This window comes from Myotis nattereri (genome assembly GCF_964212035.1).
Source record: "Myotis nattereri genome assembly, chromosome: 3".
Lineage (NCBI taxonomy): Eukaryota > Metazoa > Chordata > Mammalia > Chiroptera > Vespertilionidae > Myotis > Myotis nattereri.
In genome coordinates this window covers 156,078,541-156,098,087 of record NC_138077.1, presented here as the reverse complement: position 1 = coordinate 156,098,087, position 19,547 = coordinate 156,078,541, and positions in this window count along the sequence as shown.

Here is a 19,547-nt window from a genome sequence, read left to right as displayed (position 1 = left end):
GCTTCAGGGAACGAACATGTTCCACGGGGGTTCGGGAGGAGTCCTGCAGTTCAGGAGGAGTCTTTTACAAGCTAAGTGACGTGGTGCATTTGCAAGAGCAGTTCCAATAGTCCATGTTTTCCAAACTCATTTGGCTCAGGAGTTGTTTTACAGTACACCATTGAGAAATGCTATCCTGCCCAGTTAACTCAATTGTTTATTACTGACTACAATCAATAGCTAGCATCCATTTGACATGTTCTATCTGCTAGTCACTGGGATCCTGTGAAGGAGGCACCATTATTGACCCCAGGTTTCCGGTGAGAAATAAGCAGCTACACGGCCATGCCCTGCCCCACTTCCCTGCACTGTCCTGCCTCCCAGGACCTCTGAGATGTTGAGACCAGTGAGCCTGCCCCTTTCAGAGAGGAGGGACATGTGACTAAAGTTCACCAAGGACACAGGAATAGCATTGGTGGAAGAATTGCAACTGCTTTACTCACCCGGAGTGATGGTGGGTTTTGTGCAATTCAATGGGACAAAGGCACAAGCCCCAAGAAGAAGGTTGTTTTGGATGATGGTTTGGATGATGGTTGAGCAGGCCGAGCATCAGTGCTTCCATCTGGCGGTCTGGCAAAGAGGGGTTCTCCCTTCCGGGAATCAGCATCTTTAGGGCTGAGTCTCCCTTCTCTCCGATGCCCCTTCACCTCTTTTTCTGGCCCTCTCTCTGTTTTTCAATGCCCAGCAGCACTCCGTCCCTCGTACCCCAACACATACTGTCAGATAGAAGGCGGCTGATATGGTGAGAACAGGGGCTTTACAATTAGGCACCTGGATTTAGACCTTCCCTGTATCACTTGCCAGTTGTTCAAGAGACTTAATCTTTCTAAGACTCAGTTTTCACTTGAGTAACACGGTGCTGCGAGAACTGTCTGCATCGTAAGATTATTGTAATGATTCAAGAAACTAATATATGTAAAGTACTTAGTACATAGTGGGCACTTAATAAATAGTGTCTGCTGTAAAGTCTTTATCTCTCTGGCTGCTTCTGAAATTAAATTGTCACCTCTTACACGGAATATTCTCCCACATGTCAAGGGGGCTGGGATCTAATTTCAGGAACCATGCAGGCAGTAGGGAAAGGAAAAAAAAAAAAGGAACATTTTGCAAGGAGGATGGTGGCTTTTAGATCCTCTCCAAATACACTCCCTCAGTGCAGGACTACTGTGTGTGACTGCCACCTGCCACAGAGGCCAGCTGTGGTGTATTTCGTGATGACTTCAGGCAGGGCAGGCCCAGGTAATCTGCATGTGCTTCCCGGGTTTGCTGGCCAATGGCTTTCTTACGACTTTCTCCTGTCACCTCCATACCTTGCCGGTAATTTGAGTCTTTGAAGAGGCAGACAATGAGCGTTTAGTTGGCTCTGATGTCTATTCTGTGGCTTTATTTGCCTCTTTCCCAGAGGCTGAGCGTGTGTGTCTCCGGGCAGAAGATCGATTGCTGCATTGTGCAGCGGAAATGAAAAGGAGATGTTTCTTTCCTCTCGCTCTGCCCGGCATCGGCCGCGGCAAACGGCCTTGTCTGAGCGGCCGCCTGTCCTGGGTGTGTGGACACGGCGACTGTAATTGCACACTTATCTCTGAGACAAAAAAATAAATGAAATCGCTGTCTAATGTATTCAGATGGCTCTCAAAATGCAGCATTTCATGTATTGATTTGATTCCCAGGAACCAGAAAGTAACCATGAAGGCTTTGTTAAGGAAAAGTGAGTCCTTTTTTTTTTTCCTAGCCACAGTAACTAATAGCTTAAGATATAAGATAAAAATAACGTATTTTGTAATTAATATTTTAATTCACGAAGATGGGAACTAAATGGTGACTAGACTTCTCTTCCCCTTGATAATAATGAACCCAGGCAATTTCCAACGAAGGAGAGCAGCCAGGAGTTTAATACCTTTGATTAAGAACATGTTTCCACAGCGGCTATTATGTTCCTATTTAAAAGAGCAAAACAAAACCTTTTTTTTTTTTTTTTTTGGAACTGCAGGGAGTCTTATGGCATCAAAAGAAGAGAAGAAAATGTTTAAGGATAATTAAAGGCAATTTGCCTCATCAGGTCTTTTTCCTCCACCCTTTTCTTCCTCTCCTCCTTCTCCCTACAATACTTGCTAATTGCCATTTCAGTGACCTGAGGATTTTTTTTTTTTTTTTTTTTTGTCTTTGAGTAGCTTACCTATTTGGCTGTTGCCTGTACTTATAATTGACTGCATAAAACAATGAATCTCCATCAGTTCATTCAAAAAAGCAGAACATGAGTTACTTCCTGTCTTATGGCACTGGCTAGTTAGACATTAGGAAAGCTAAAGGTAATACATAAATTACATGTGTTAATCCAACTTATCTCCGAAAGAATGCTATAAAGTGGCATCAGCATGCAAAAGCAGAGTAGCTTTCCTAGGGTCCACTGTTTAGGATGAGTTTGGAACTCTAAGCTTTGTTTTCACTTTATTACCTCAAGTTAAGCTTTCTCTGTTTGTTTGTTTTGCTAATCTTAACTAATAATAGACAAACATGTAAATTAACTGTCCCTCTGCTATGCTCACCAGCCAATCAGGAGAGCATGCAAATTAATCCAATAAAGATGGAGGTTAATTTGCATACATAGGGGTGAAGCAGTGGAGCAAAGACTGAAGGCTCCATCTGGAGTGAAGGCATGGGTCCCGGGTGCCGGAGGAAAACCAGTGCCGGCAGCCAGGGGAAGGGAAGGCCTATTGCACAAATCTCTTCATGCAACCGGCCTCTAGTTGTTTTATAACCACAACAAATGAGCACAGAGAATGCCCTGATCAAAACAACACAATAAAGGTTCAAGATCAAGGTGGTCCTTAGGCAAGGCTGAAGATTTAGTCTCTGGTATGGGATCTGGACTGCAGTCCTTGTTTGTGGATGGATCACTGGGTGTGCCGCACAGTCCATGCTTTAAACAATTTGAACAGAATGGCCGTGGACCAGGTAGAAGTAGATGACGTGTTCCGTGTCATGTGTTAGGTAATTTCTGAAGTTCCTCCCTACGATGCAGGGCCAGGTGGGGTTCTTCTTGTGAAACTCCTTAATGTGGGGCCACAATACGCTTCTCTAGGTTATATTTCTCCGGCACCTGAACAGCACATTCCACGGAGTCCTGATGCACCTCCTCCCACCTGTGGGTGGTTTTGATCACCTTTTGGTTGCACATGGTAACCGGTTACCATGGAGCATGGGCTGGCCCACTGGGGGGAGAGGCCTACGAGGCTCAGACCCAGAAGGAGAAGCCTGCACTACCCAAGCCCATGAGCATCTGCAGCTTTCTCTGTTTCTTTATCCATTTAAAAACCTTCCATTTAGAAATGTCGTTCGATTTGAATGCCTCTGGCATGCACTTAAGTATACAACACGTAGGCTGCAAAAGTGAAGTTGGCGACTCTCAGAAAAGGCTTTGTGAAGTCATTCACAGCAGCTTGCCCGGCACTAAGAAAACTTATTCGCCTCCAGGAAATGTTTAGGTAAAGTTTTAAGATAACAGAACCCAGGGTAGGAACTAAGCTCTTAAAATGCAAAATGTTTTAATTGGACATTATGTTTCAACTCCGAAAATTGATGTAGAATGGCATCGCTCTCCCAGTATAAAGTGACTTCCTGAGAACACGAGTGATCCAGAGACTTTTGACCTCAAAGTTGACTCAGGTGAACTGAACAGTGTGGACCAAAGTGTCACATGCTGGTAAGAGTAGGAAAAAGGATGCTGAATCATGGAAAGGATTAGGGTGTGTGTTATGGTGGGAACCCCACAACAGCCAGGAGTCTGAAATGGGATGTTGCGCTATATAGGAAAAAATCGGTACGATCTCACCCTGTTCACATATATGAGTCTCAGAGAAGTAAGAAGGGGTTTACTAGTAGTCTCGCTTCCAGATTTGCCTTTTGTGAGCAACTGCCAAACTCACAATCACACACATTTCAAATCAATGTGGGCAGAGTTTGAGTTTTTAAGGTTTTCTTTTTCTTTTCTTTTTTTTTTATATAGCTTAGGATTTTACACACAGAACCAGTCAAATATTTGCATATGAAGCACATTTGATCCTAATTCTAATGTCAAAAGATTTCAAAACATTGCCAAAACCGGTTTGGCTCAGTGGATAGAGCGTTAGACTGCGGACTGAAGGGTCCTGGGTTCGATTCCGGTCAAGGGCATGTACCTGGGTTTCGGGCACATCCCCAGTAGGAGATGTGCAAGAGGCAGCTGATCGATGTTTCTCTCTCATCGATGTTTCTAGCTCTCTATCTCTCTTCCTTCCTCTCTGTAAAAAAATCAATAAAATATATTAAAAAAAAAAGATTTCAAAACAATATTAGAGATATAGACTTTGGAGAGTAACACAGAAAAGGGGGTGGGGGAACCCATGGAATGCCTGGGTCAGCCTAACCTACTTAGATGCTAAGGGTAAGGAGATAGGGCAGAACTTTTATCCTCAGAGTGAAAGTGAGTGAACCAGGCTCCAACTTTGTTCTTCAGTTCCAGAATTCACCAGGCGACTGAAAAATACACAGGAGTACTTGGAGGTCCAGGATAAACTCATTTATTTTCAGACTAGAGGCCCGGTGCACAAATTTGTGCACGGGTGGGGTCCCTCTGGGTGGCCTACAGGATCAGGCCAAAGCAGCTCCTACCTGCCACTCCCACTCATCCCAACCCCACTGTGCCTGCCGCGGGCTCACACCCAATCAGTCTTGATTGGGAGAGGCTCACACTGCCACAGCAGTGCTCACCAGCCATCGGCCCTGCATCTGATGCTCTCCCAAGGGGAGTGGCCTGCGGGATCGGGCTGAAATTGGCTCTCTGACATCCCCTGAGGGGTCTTGAATTGCAAGAGAGTGCAGGCCAGTTTGAGGGACCCCACCGGTGCACAATCGGGCAGGGGAGGGACCGCAGGAGGGTTCCAGGGTGTGTCAGGCCCATCTCCCTCAGTCCTGATCAGCCGGATCCCAGCAGCAAGCTAACCTACCGGTAGGAGCATCTGCTCCCTGGTGGTCAGTACACGTCATAGCGACTGGTTGACCAGTTGACTGTCTGCCCCTTGGTGGTCAGTGCACATCATAGTGAGTGGTTGAGCGGCCTTAGCATATCATTAGCATATTACCCTTTGGTTGTTCAGTTGTTCTGCTGTTAGGTAGGTCTATTTGCATATTACCCTTTTATTATATAGGACTAGAGGCCCAGTGCACGAAATTGTGCACAAGTAGGGTTCCTAGGCCTAGCCTGTGATCAGGGCCATGTCCGATGCCCAGTGACGCCCCATGACACCCTGTGTAGCTCGCTACCCTGAAGCTCCCCAACGCTTGCATCCGCTGCCCCGTGATACTTTGCGAAGCTCCCCACCCCATGAGCTCTGTGACTCTCTCCTCCATCGCCCCATGATGCTCCGCGAAGCTCCCTGCCCTGTGAAGCTCCCACGAAGCTCCATGATGCTTGCCTCCACCACCCCGTGATGCTCCGCGAAGCTCCCCTTCCCAAAAAGCTCCGCGATGCTCACCTTCACTGCCCCATGAAGCTCCACAAAGTTTCCCACCTCGTGATGCTTGCTGTTGGACTCTCACCACCTTCATCCCATTGCTGCTCAACAATCCCCAGTCCCGCCCTCCTACCACCCCTGGGGGGAGGGACTGAGAGGTAGTTAATGCACCTCATAGCGACTGGTCAATGGTCGTTATGGTTGTGATGCTGTTATGGTCGCTGGCTTTTTATTATATAGGATGTTTCACATGGACTCAGGGGGTCAGTTCTCCAAATCCTGAGTAAACCAATGTGGAGGAAGCTTTCTCTTTATACCCTTCAGTTTCTTTGTTTTTCTATCTGTTTCCTAACTACCAGGCTTTTGTGGTGGGCTTGCACAGCCCCTCCTGAGTCAGTTAGAATGGGGAAGTTAGATTGTATCCAAATGCCTGGTCTGGGTGGTGCCAGTGACCTCCCCTCTAGCTAAGCTGTTACATTCTTTGTTTATGGCTCCTTTGTAAATTGGGAGTAATTAGGAAAACAGGTCTTGCTAGACCAGATTGTGGAGAAAGGGGCAGTGACTTAATTATAGGCTATCAAGAATGTACATTAGCCCTAACTGGTTTGGCTCAGTGGATAGAGCATTGGCCTGTGGACTTAAAGGTCCCAAGTTCGATTCCGGTCAAGGGCATGTACCTTGGTTGCAGGCACATCCCCAGTAGGGAATGTGTAGGAGGCAGCTCATTGATGTTTCTCTCTCATCGTTCTTTCTAACTCTCTATCCCTCTCCTTTCCTCTCTGTAAAAAATCAATAAATAAAGAAAAAAAAGAATGTACATTAGGTTACTGGCTCAGATTTAGATTGCTAGCCCCCCAAAAGTGCCTTATTTTCCCCATCACTTCTACCACTCTTTGTTCTGTGCTCCAGGAGAGGTTTTAGTCCCAGAAGTCTTTACAACATTTTATATCCTAGAAACTCTGCTTGGTTCCTGACTGGTTGAACCAAGGTTAAATCTACTCTGTTTTGAGGAAATATTTGAGAGGTTGGGAGTAGTCAGAATTAAAGGTGAACCAGTGGATTAAGAAGTTAGATATTTTTTGCATGGTAAACTGCAAATGAAATAGAAAATTGTGAATTTGGGTTAATGTCGAGGTCACATTCATTCTAACTTTGGCATAGTTTTTGAGATACATGTCTCTATGCAGTGTTGGATCCATTCCTACAGACGGGCTAGTTTCTTCCCCTCCAGCCCCATTGCCTGGGATTCTCCTCTTCACTCAGCTCTAGCTACTCTCTGGCCACATTTCTGCTTCTCCAACATGCCAGTTCCTTCACTCCAGCCCCAGCACGTGCTATGTCCTCAGCCTAGGACACTTCTCCTGGGTCCCTCCAATTGCCTTTTGGGCTCATTTTTTTGATCACCTGTCAGGTGACTAATTAAAGTTTTTCTTGTTTTGTTCGTATACCACCTTGTATTTTACTTTACCGGATATATAAACATAATTAAAAGTCACTTGTATAATTCCTGCTTTAATATCAGTCTTTCTTTAAAGATTATAAGAGTCATGAGGATAGAGGCTGTAATTATCTTGTTTACCATTATATAATAGTTCTAGGCCATACCCAGTGCTTGGTAAATCATTATTGTATGAATGAATGTATGACTGGTTTGGGGCATCAAATGTAGGATGAATACTTTACTGTCAAGGCAACTGAAGTGGAAGCCACATCTCAGTATTGAGGGTGAAATAGCCTTAGGATTCTAAATGCTAAACAGAGAAACGTGGGTGTAAAGCAGTGGTTCTCAACCTGTGTGGATCTCGACCCCTTTGGGGGTCGAACGACCCTTTCACAGGGTCGCCTAAATACATCCTGCATATCAGATATTTACATGACGATTCATAACAGTAGCAAAATTACAGTTATGAAGTAGCAACGAAAATAATTTTATGGTTAGGGGTCATCACAACATGAGGAACTGTATTAAAGGGTCGTGACATTAGGAAGGTTGAGAACTACTGGGCATATACTGAGTGGTGAGGGGTGCTGGGGAGACAGAGAGAGAACAAACAATGCTGACTGTCTGATATTAAGGCATGGAACAAAGACCCAGGTTTACCTGAGATCATTACATGGCAGGTAATGGAAGGGAAATTGTGGATTGAACCAGTCCCTGGTATTAAAACACACTATTTATGGTAACCCAGATCTGTCAGTGAGGTAATATCTTGACCTTCTGACAAGAGTGGGAGCTATGATTTCAGTGTCATCTGTCCACACACATAGAATGCAACAGTTCTCATTCGTCTGGAGTTCTCTGTTGCCTGATATTCCATTAGCTTCTTCAGGAAACTTTTTCAGAGTAAATCCATGGTGCCCTCTCTATTGATCATTGCATATATGTACCTACTTGTTTCCTCCACTAGACTGCAAGCTTCTTCATGACAGTGATTTTCTCATTTGCCTATGTGGTTCCATAACTAGCTTAGTGCCTAGTCATTTTAGTTGAATAATTGTTTCCTTTTGCCAAGTAAATACATTGATTGGGAAATGATTTAATGTATATTTATATATGGGTACCTAGCAGAGTAGGTTATTTAAAACATAATGAAGTTTATGGAATAATTTTAGTCATAGATACTTTGTAGATTCAGGCAAAAATCACCTCATTGCTGCAATGTGATTTTGCAGCATCTCCCATCAAGTGATAGTCTCTTTACCCACTCCTTGAATCTTGTCTGGACTTAGAATTTGTTTTGGCCAATTGAATGTGACAGCAATGATGATGTGCCAGTTCCAAGCTTATATCTTCCCTCTGTTCTCTTTAAACTTTGAACAAGTCTAGACAGCTATCCCAGCTGAGATCATCCTAGACCAGCTGGTTCTAGCTGACCTGGCTTCTGACCACAGATACCCTAATTGAACCCAGCCAAGGCCAGAACAACAGAGCTGTACATAGCCCAGATTACTGACCTGTAGAATTGTGCGCTAAATAAGTGGTTGCTGTTTCAAACCATTACATTTCAGGATTATTGTGTAGCAGAAGTTAATGGTTATAGATATGTTACTTTTAATTTGCTCAGTTAAGGTAACTGGTACTATATTTTGCTAAGATGATGGGTGGTGAGATCTGACCCATGCATACAGCCTTCTTTGGAAAGGAGAGTCCTAGGTAGAATGACTAGTCAGTGGAAGGCTTGAGACATTAGCCGACACTTTGAGTGAGAGTTGGAAAGTGACAAAGGAGAAATTTTCCTTAGGTAATAAACAGCGGCTAATACATAGGCAGAGCCCATGAGGCATCTCATAAAGAGTGCCAGCTTCTTTGAAATTAGAGGTGATTTCAGAGGACAGATCAAACATGAAGGTGAGATGACTTAATGACTTGAAATTCAGGGTAAGCAAGCCGTGCCATACACAATGCTGGGAGGAGCCTGCATGAATTAATATAATTGCAGTCTATCAATATTGGGGAAGAATAAAGATCCTGAGAAAATAATCATAAGCCATGGGATAAAAGCTAGAAGTGATTTTAACAAAAGAAGAACATTAAGGAGCAATGCTTATAAGGATAAAGAATGTAAATAGCCCTTCTGGTGTGGAGTGTGGAGGTTTGAATTTGCTTCTTATTACTACCACTATTCGGCTTTCAGAAAGTCAATGAGCTCCAGGTTCTTCAAGGGGAAATGGGTTTCTGTGACTTTATTTCACAGAGAGAATCAAGTAAGGTAACAGACCGGAAAGCAGAAGTTAGTGTGGAGAGCAGCTAGAACAGTGGTTCTTAATACCTAAGGTTGATAGTGGAAACTATATCTGGCTAATTTTGGATGTTCAGATCATGGACAGTCACACAAGAAATGTTTTTGTTTTAAATCCATGGCTTCTGTTATTTTTTAAAGAAATATATTTCATTGATTTGAGAGAGGAAGGGAGAGGGAAAAAGAGATAGAAACATCAACGATGAGAGATCATCATTGATTGGCTGCCTCTTGCATGCTCTATTCTGGAGATCTAGTCTGCAACCTGGGTATGTGTCCTGGCCGGGAATCAAACTGTGACCTCCTGGATCCTTGGTCGAGGCTCAACCATTGAGCCATGCCGGTGGGGCTGGCCTCTGTCATTTAGGCCACCCTTTCCCAGGATCCTTCCCCTCATCTCTCTCCAGAACACGCTTGTTTATTGGAGACAGCAGCAAAGCCTTCTTTCTGAAGTTGAAATGTTCACTTACCCTGTGGCTCAGGGCAATTACAATACAGTTTCACCTGCTTGTAAGGTTTCTGCTTTTATTTTCCTGTGACTTGCTCTAGACCCCTGGATGGTACGGGTATGTTTGAGAACATATGTGCCCAATACTATTTTGGGCACAGTCTTTGGGAATTAATTTCTTTTTAGAAGAAATTTGGACAAGGAAGGCATGATTTTGAAACTTTTCTTTCTGTGCCTTTAATTCCTGTTAGTTCACTGGCCGGTAGTCCCACCCTTTGAGTCATGACACTCCTTGCTCCAGGAGGAGGGCAGACCCAGCCAAGAACAAAGGAGGCAATGTTCAGGGTTCCAATTCCAAAACATGCTCCTGAAGCTAATTTCTGAGACAATGGTTTTGAGAAGCCAAGGCATCAACTTGCAATACCTCGGCTTGTTAAAAGGGAAATCAGAAGCTTTACTTTAAATATTAATTATTCCCTTAAAATATTAAGAAGTTAGAGGACTGAAGGAAGAGAGATTTACTACAAGCCACAGAATACAGAATATAAAGGGTGTAACGCAAAGATAATTTTCTAATATACTGAAAAGAGAAAACTGGTGGCGAGGAGCTTGGAGAGAAAGAGTAAGAGAAAAGCAAGATTACTGAGACCTGGATTGGGGCTGGTCCCTCGGCCTGGGAGGGACTGGGACCCCAGATGCTTTTTGAAATTCCGGATTAGAGGAGGCTTGGTTCTCATACCTTGCCTAGAACTCTGGGTGGAGATAATGGCCTCAAAAGAGGCACCTTCAGTAGAGCAGAAATGATGGTGTTATGTGTATAAAATACGCAGTCCTGAGCTAGCCCAAGTCTTCAAGTCTCCTTCAAGTCCAGAAAGGAGGGCCAGGAAAATTCCTAAAATTCTTAAAATTTGAGCATGGGATGGTTTCTGAGAATGAGAAAACAGCACGTCTTCCAGGAGGTTGCCACCAGCCTAAATTGGAAACTATGGATTGGATAGCCCAAAGCAGGGGCCAGCTGAGGATGGGGCTTGAATCTCAGAATGACAGAGTGCATGTTAGTGCTGAGGTGAAAGCTAGAGGCTATGGGCAGAGAAGACTGAACTACCTGAAAGCCACCACTTCCATGCTAAGGAGTCAGACCACAGATACCAGCATAACACAATTCGGCACAGTGACAGGCTGGTTGCTGCTCAAACCCCAAGCAAGAGCCAGACGTCCTTTCTCTAATGACAGCACAATTCCATAAGCCCCTTCTGGGTAGGAAAGGATGTTGGGGAAAACCTAGAATTCAACTATCCCAAAGCGATTAAACTTGAAAAAGAAAGGTCTAAGTTCCCTTGAAATAGGAAGCGTTTGCTTCTGCCACCCCTGGAATGAAGGCTCATGAGTCTGATGAGTCTGGTTATGTATCATACATAAACTTGACCCCAAAATACCACTATTCAGAGGTGTGTGGGGGCCAATTTGGGCCCCTGATATGGGTTAAGCCCCTCTTTCTTTGTTCCCCTCTAATGCCACTCTCTGCATTGCAGTATGTACCTATAAGTCTGTCTCCCCACTTGCTTGTAATCTTTATGATCATACAGACCATATCTCATTCTTTTTTGTAATCTCAATTGCTGCTGCGGGGTCTGGCACATAGTTATCTCCCAAGAAATATCTGTTGAGTAAATCCAGAATAACAAATTACATTGTGAACCTTTTTATAAAAAGCTATCTTGTAGGATTCTAGAAAATCTGATGATTTGGGTTATCAGAATCACCTGACTATTTTGTCTGTGCTGTGGAGACTAAGCACTTCTTATGTGGAAATTGTTTAATATTCCCAAGGATCCTACAATGTTGCCTTCATATTATTGATGAGGAGACTGAACCTTGAAGCAGTTAAGAAACTGACCCAAGATTCCATAGCCACTAAGTGGACCAGACAGGCTATGAGCTGGGCTCTAGCCCATGTTTTTGGCTAGATACTATATCTGCCCTTAAATATATACGAGCGTGTCCTCACATAGAAGTAGTAATTCATTGTGTATTTGTGACTAGTCACAAGATAGCATTCCCTGTATAATGCATATGATTTCATGTATGTATACACTTAAACTATTGTTTTAGTGTTTCAACAAGTAAGAGTTCCCAAGCCATGTGGAAAGAATGACATCTATATTTCTTTGCAATAAAAAGCACTCCGGGGAATTGGTGATGCTGGCTTATTTGTTCTTTCAGGTGTGGAAAGTTCTAGTGAGATCAGCCTGGGGCCAGGGCCTCTTCTGTGATCCCTGTTGTGAGCCTCCCCAGGCCTGGAAAGTGGCTCTGGGCTCCCACACCTCCCACACCGTGAGTCTGGAAGAGCCCTGGCTTTCTGTGCATTGAGTAGGGCTTTTTGGGAGGAGCAGGAAGGAACAAGGAACGGATGAAGGTGGAACTCCAGCGCTGGGCTGCCTGTCCCTGCCCCAGCTCCTCTCAGGAGTGAATGCATCAGTGGAAAAGGGCTCAGGGATTGGGGTGGGCCCTTGGATCATGTGACTCAAGATGCTATTTGAGGGATTTTAAAATGACTCTGACCATTGAAATTAGCTTCTGGACCTACTTCAGTACAAAGTAGAAAGGTGCTCTCTAGTATTTGGGGGTGACCCCAGAGGGCTTTAGGCTGTGCTGTGCCAGTGGGCATCAGTATGACTGTAGTTGATTTTTTAAAAATATATTTTATTGATTTTTTTACAGAGAGGAAGGGAGAGGGATACAGAGTTAGAAACATCGATCAGCTGCCTCCTGCACAACCCCCACTGGGGATGTGCCCGCAACCAAGGTACATGCCCTTGACCGGAATCGAACCTGGGACCTTTCAGTCTGCAGGCCAATGCTCTATCCACTGAGCCAAACCGGTTAGGGCTGTAGTTGATTTTTAAGCAGTCTGATTGGCTGTGCCTGTGCCACATTGGTTGTTTCATGTGTTGAATGTCTCCCCTGGTCTTAGGAGAAGAAAGAATGTTGCCAAAACAGAACTAGCTCAATGAGAATATATTGAGACATACTCTTTGTTTCACTTCTACATATTTTTTTCATAATTTCTTTAGCTTCGCTGTAGGAAGGTAATAAACATCAAAGCTGGCAGAGTCAATGATATTTTTCCAGAGATATGACCAGACAAGCCTTCTTTCATTGGGCTTGTGGGGAAAGTACATTCCCAGGAGGGGAGAGGAACATTAAACCATGTGCCACTCATTCTGCAGGAATGGAAATGTTGGTTTCTCTGCTTGTAATATTTTAGAGATTAAATGTTGGACACATGACTGCAGGAAGGCTGTGATTTGTTTCCTAAATCATTAAATCTTGTTTCCATTTCTCACCCCGTATACATCTCCTTTGGAAAGCCATATAACTTGCCCAGTGTGCCATTGTGTGGAATTGTGTCAGCATGTTTGTGGGTCTCTCAATAAATCATGTCACATAGAGACTGCATTCATAAGCCCATGCCCCACCTGGCCACCATTCCCCCAAATAAAATGTGCTTTGTTACCTATGATGGGAAGCTTCCAAATCATTCTTGGCTATTTCCTATTACTTAGGTCCTTCTAACTTTCCCATAGCTATCATAGAAAAGTTGCTCACCAGCATCTAGTGCCCTGAAACTTTATCAAAGGGACTACTCTCTAATCATTTTCAATTGTGTGAAGGTTTGGGACCTGACTTTTGATCACCTGAAATACTCAGGACCCTGACTGCCTTTTATTTTCCTGCCTGCTTGTCACATCCTACTTGTTGGAACATAATATTTGTGGCTCACAGATTCCCAAACCTAACCAAGTGATGGATGTACTGTTGATGATTAATCCACATCTCGATGTAGTTTTGAGTCTATTGCTTTTCAATTGATTTGTGCTGGGGGTTAAATAACCAACTGTAAGGCTGCTAAGTTTGTGTTTTGTTTTGTTTTTTATTTTGAGCACCAAAACAGAGTTTATTCGTTTTTATTTTTTAAAAAATGTTATCTTTATTGTTGAAAGCATTACAGATGTTCCCCCTTTCCCCCCCATGATCCCCTCTACTTGCCCTCCTCCCCCCAGATGTTCACCACACTGTTGTCTGTATCCATGGGTTATGCATATATGCATATAATTATTTGGTTAATCTCTGTCCCTTTCCCCTCCCCCCTCCCCCACTGCTGCTAAATCTTTATTCTTAACTGTAGTCGTTTTCCTAGGTGTTTGAATATACATTCTCTTGAACTGCTGATGGTCAGATGGACTATTATTATAGACAAAATGAAAACCCCCACATAAACTAAAAATACATAATCAAGTTAAACATTTTGTCACAACCTGAGAGTACTATTTCTCTGTGTCTCTGTGTGTCTGTGTGTCTGTCTCTCTCATTTCCGATGCTACTTAATTCTACTCCTTAGTTCCAGGCAGACAAATTAGCATTAGTGGGGGATTATCTCCTATTTGTTTTAATTTGTATTTCCTCTTCTTTCTAGCCCATTCATTCCCCTCAGACAGAGGCTGCCAGAATGGAAGGGTTTCCAGAGCCTTCATTTAGGAATCTTACCTTCCATGTTCTAAACCATTGAAAATGATCCATGGAACAGTTTAAATGGGATTCAGCAAATTCTTATGCACCTGGATATTTTATTGAAAGGTGTTAGCTCCTAGTTCCATTACCATAGGCAACTATTTTGATGTGTGACTTATTATTTTATATAGTGTTTTATTGTTCTGTATATACATATTTTTTTTTAATTCATGTAAATGACATCAGATGATGTATATCTTGTTCTGTGTCTTTTATTTCTCTCTTTTTAAGGATCCATCCCTGTTGCTATGACCAGATTTCATCTGCTATTTCTAATCACCACATGATGCTCTATATTGTGCACCTAGCATGTTTGACTTATCCATTTTCCCCTTGATGGACACAGGTTGCTTCCAGTCTTCCTTCCCTCAATCACAACTAATGCTGCACTGAAATGTCCAAAATCCAAGGAACTGATGGGTGTTCTTCTTTAATGAGTCTTTCTTATGTTTATGGAAAACTGAATTTATAAGATAAATTTTAGTTTTGTTTCAATTCTCTTTTAGCCTCAAGCAGTTCTTTAATATTTTACATAATGCTCCATAGTATAAAGGTTACTTATAGATTAGTCATGGCCTTTCCTCAAAATTGATCTGTTTTCTCTTCTTTTTTAAATTTACAATTATCATAGCTTTCTGTTGTGCTCACTGGGTGACCTATATGATTGAGAGAACTACTCAGTTTGCATTTTTGCCATGGTAACAGTACCATTTCTATAATAAATCAAAAAAGTAAATTAACAAAGCCTAATACTACAACAAACAGTCAGTGAAAATCTGTAGAAAGCTGTCAGTACCATTTAAAAAAATCCTATGCATGACAAATAGAATGGCTAGATGTGTTTTTCACATATTTTTCTTTGTCTTGAAGAACCCATCTGTTAAGTATGCCATGGGTGGCTAACCCTATGGTTCAATATTTTCCTATTCTCTAGAATACTAAGCCACAATAAACTGAATAAAATAAATAAAGCTCTATTTATTTTTTAAAAAAATTATTCATGTTGTTATTTTGAAGAGGAGTCCACAAAACTGTGGGACTTTGCTTTACCTAAAGTTATCTTCTGAGCTAAGCTGCTAGAGGTGAGTTAAAGGGCAACCAGTGCCCTATGACCTTCAGCATCTCTAACTCTGGCAGACTGTGTTAGGACTCTGTGCCTGACAAAGGCAACCACATATAGACTTAGTTGTGATCCATGAAGGGGCCTCATACTAGTATGACAATTAGTCCCAAAGAGGTGCTACAATTAGAAAATGATGAACTAAACCAATTAGATAATCTGTTTGGGGGTTATTGAAATATACAGAGAGATACTAAAAATGGAATAGGAAGAAGCAGCTGATAGAAAGAGAAATAAAGTAGTTAAAAGAGGAAAAATAGATAGATTTAAATTTCTATGGTATGATATGAAGGAAGATTTCATTTTTTCTTTAGACCTATTTGAATATTGAGATAGTTTTCTGTGTGTGATTCTGATCCTAGAATATAGACTTTTTAAAAAACCAAAATGATCCCAAATAAAAGCACATAAGAAGAACAAAACCAAATTTGAAAGTGGTAATGAAAATGAAGTAAATTGTAATTTTAGTAATTTATATTGTAAGTATAAAGAAGTAAAGAAATTATTGAACCAATGAAAATATATTAGAGTGCTTGAGTGTCTATAAAGGAAATGACATATTAAGCTCTGAGTGTATCCATGTTTAAAATGGAAGGGATAATTCACAACATATTTTTTTTTAGTACAATAGCTATTGTACTCTGCACTTGGGATACTTTAAAAAGTTGATGGAAGGTAAGGATATTGCCCAAGCTCAAAAGTGGTGGAAGTATGTGTCCCAGACAGTAAAACTCACCAAATATTCTGAAGACTTCCTTTTAGTTAGGTTATTCGATGAGTTGTGGTCAATGGCCGGGGAGAGGTTGAGATATGTATCACCTCCAGACTATGATATTCATGATTAGTTTTGGATTCTTTTTGCCTTCTCTTTGCTTGTCTTGGAGACCCTGGAAGCCAAGTGTTGAAATGGTGGAGCCACAAAATAGGACCTGGAAGCGTCCATGATTCACTGCTGGGAAGTGAACTGCCCTGGAGAGTATCTAGACTTGCAGAGGGTTTGTGAGAATGGGTAATAAACTTTTATGTATAGAGCAACTGAGATTCTTGAGGTTGCTTACTACTGCCAGAATCATACTGGGTGGGATTTGACTCACGGCCAATCTATTTTACTAGAAATATTCTCTTACCACCACATTATATTGGCTTAACCAAAATAGAAGGTTCTAGATAGATAGGTCTCAGCTTTATCATAAAAATGGGGAGAATGAACACCTCCCTGTAGAAATGTTATAAAAGCTAAATGAGATAACTTTTAAAATGTAGTTTTTACTCATATTCATGTATGGTGGGGCCAACAGATCAGGAGATGATTGTCATTAAAAAGACAGTTTGTCACTCACAGTTCCCAAAAGGAGCAGGTGCGTCACATCATGAAGGCCACAGGGTTGGTCAGGTGGCAGAGGGAGTGAGGGGAACATGTGGGCAAGAGCCTTTATTATTGTTTCAGTGGAAAGGAATGGTCAAGGCAGGGTATACAGGTTTGGGATTGGCCAGTATGAATTATTTTAACAGGCTCTGAGGCATAGGAACTGTCTTTAGTTGTACTGGTCCTGGGGTGTGAGAAGGGCAGTATGGGAGTGAGTGAAAGAGCCTAAGAAAGAAGGTGGTTGGGGTATGGGCTCTGGATTGGTTTTCTGGCAAGGTGAATTGTTTATGATCTCTAGAAATGGGCAATCCCTTGCCGGGAGCCGGTCCATGCTTGCTGTTTCAAGGGACCTGGCATATATGGCATACTGTTCTTAATATGTTTGCTCACCTTCTTGGCACTGTGTTTTAACCAAGGTCTCTGAGAAAGGTTGTTTCCCCAGGTAGGGATTTTCCCCTGAAGTTAGGGAGGGAATAAAACCTCTTAACTAAGTGCCAGGTGGGTAATTAATCACTTTAACTACGAACAATCATGCTTAAGCTACATAATCTTTACTCCCTGGAATGGAGATAAGAAACGCCCTAACCTTTGGAATAGAGATTGATAGGATTGGAATCAACTGGTATAAATACAGATGTAACAAGACAACAGGACACAGAACCTAGACACAGAACCTACACAGAACCTATAGACAGAAGAACTTCGCTGGAGAGAACATGGCAAAAGATCCTGGACAGAAACTGGCAACAGAACCTAGAGACAGAACCTAGCGAGAGAACCTGGCTGAAGAACCTAGAGACAGAACCTGGCTACAGAACCTGGATAGAACATGGCAAGAGAACCTGACTAGAACCTGGTGACTGAACCTGGCTGGAGAACCTAGCCAGAACCTGGCTGAAGAACCTGGCTACAGAATCTGGTGACCGAACCTGGCTGGGGAACCTGGAGAACCTGGCTGGAGAACCTAGCAAGAGAACATGGACACAGAACCTGGCTGGAGATCCTAACCAGAACTTCGCTGGAGATCCTGAACAGAACTTGGCTGGAGATCCTGGCTAGAGATCCTGGCTAGACTGCTGATCAACTGAACGCTATCTCCGTGTCATTCCTTCTTCGCCGACTCCGTCCACACCTTCGGGGACCCCTGGACCTGCTGGGGTTGGACCCCGGCAATCCCTGGGAGGGGCAGTCCCTTCAGAGTCAGCAAAGCCCCAGATGTCAAAGCATCAGTATGCTTAATACAATAACATACAGGAAAAGCACCTAAGTGAGTGCCTGGCCCAGAATAGGCACTGAGGTGAATTCAAAAGCAGGCCGAAAGGAAGCAAGTGGGAGTCTTAGGAGAACAGGTGGAAGGCATTTGCATTCTAATTTATCTCTATGATAAAAGAGATTCTTTAGAAATGTGTTGTTGGTTTTTTAAAACCCTAAATTAGTCCATGCTCTTCTCCCTTTTTGTGTCACTCTAATCTCCACTTTTTTCAGAATCCATTCTACTGATATTGTAAGTCTTAATGAGTGACAATTTTTTTTTCTGGGAGACCGCCCCTCAGTCCCACCCATGTCATCCCTATCCTCTGCCCCATTCCCCATTGGGTCTGAGACAGGGCCTCCTATGTACCCACACATCATTGGTTATCTCACTCCTACCATGGTGTTGGAATTTTGTATTTAGTTGTCTGTACACCTCATTAGCCAGGAAGCAACATTAAGGTGGAGAGATTTTGAGAACTCCCTCTCCTAACCTAGATGGTTCCCCTAATATAAGCTCCAACTTCAACGGTACTTCTCCTTTGTAATACTGACAATTTTTTTTCATGGACTCAGTGTGTGTCCAGTCTTTTACTGTTGGCTACAAAGAAAGTCTATTGTTTTTATTGCTGTAATTCTAGCTCATAGTCCTTGATCAATGCATGTTTGTGGAATGTCTGACAGGCAAGACTTGAATTTGTCTTGATTTTCATAAGTCTCAAGCCTTTAGAACAGTGTCTGGCCCATTATAGATGCTCATTTAAAGTTATTTAAATAAAAGGAAGTATAAATCCTCATAAAAATCCTCCAAGGTACAGAATGTTATAAGGATTCTTAAGGGTGAGCAAATAGATTCCCAGGAAATGAAGACTCACTCACCCAAGATGCTCAGCAAGATGGAAGCAGAGCTAGAACTCATACTGAATTCTTCTGATTCCAATGCTTGTTTTCCCTCTGGCAATTCCCAGTCTTACTGAGCTGTCTGATTTGACAAAAGTGGTTCAGTTCAGTGCTTGTCAAACTTTAATGTGCAAACAAGCCATCTGACAATCTTGACCAAATGCAGATTTCGAGTCAGTAGGTCGGGGGTGGCAGCTGAGATTCTTCATTTCTAGCAAGCTCCCAGGTGATGCCTGTGCTACTGGTACAGCGAACACACTTTGAACAGCAAAGACAAAGATGGCCCTCAGATTAATTTAGCATATAGCTTACAACTTCTACAGAGAAATAAAGAAGAAAATTAATCAGTGGAAAGACTTGTTATTAAGGAAAGGAGTATTCAAGCAAGATTGGTTGTCTAAATTGATTAAATCCAATAGACAGTGTTCAGCTCTCTACCTAATCTTGCTGTTGGGAAGAGAGGGTCTCTAACTCTGAAACCACACCCTTGTTTTTGTTTTATCATCAATAAGGAGTTGACAACACCATGATTTCAGTCAAAATGAACTATGAACTAAAAATGTTGTAATGGACTTCTTATGTGATGGCACAATTGCATGTCTTAGGATGCGTTGCCTAGAAG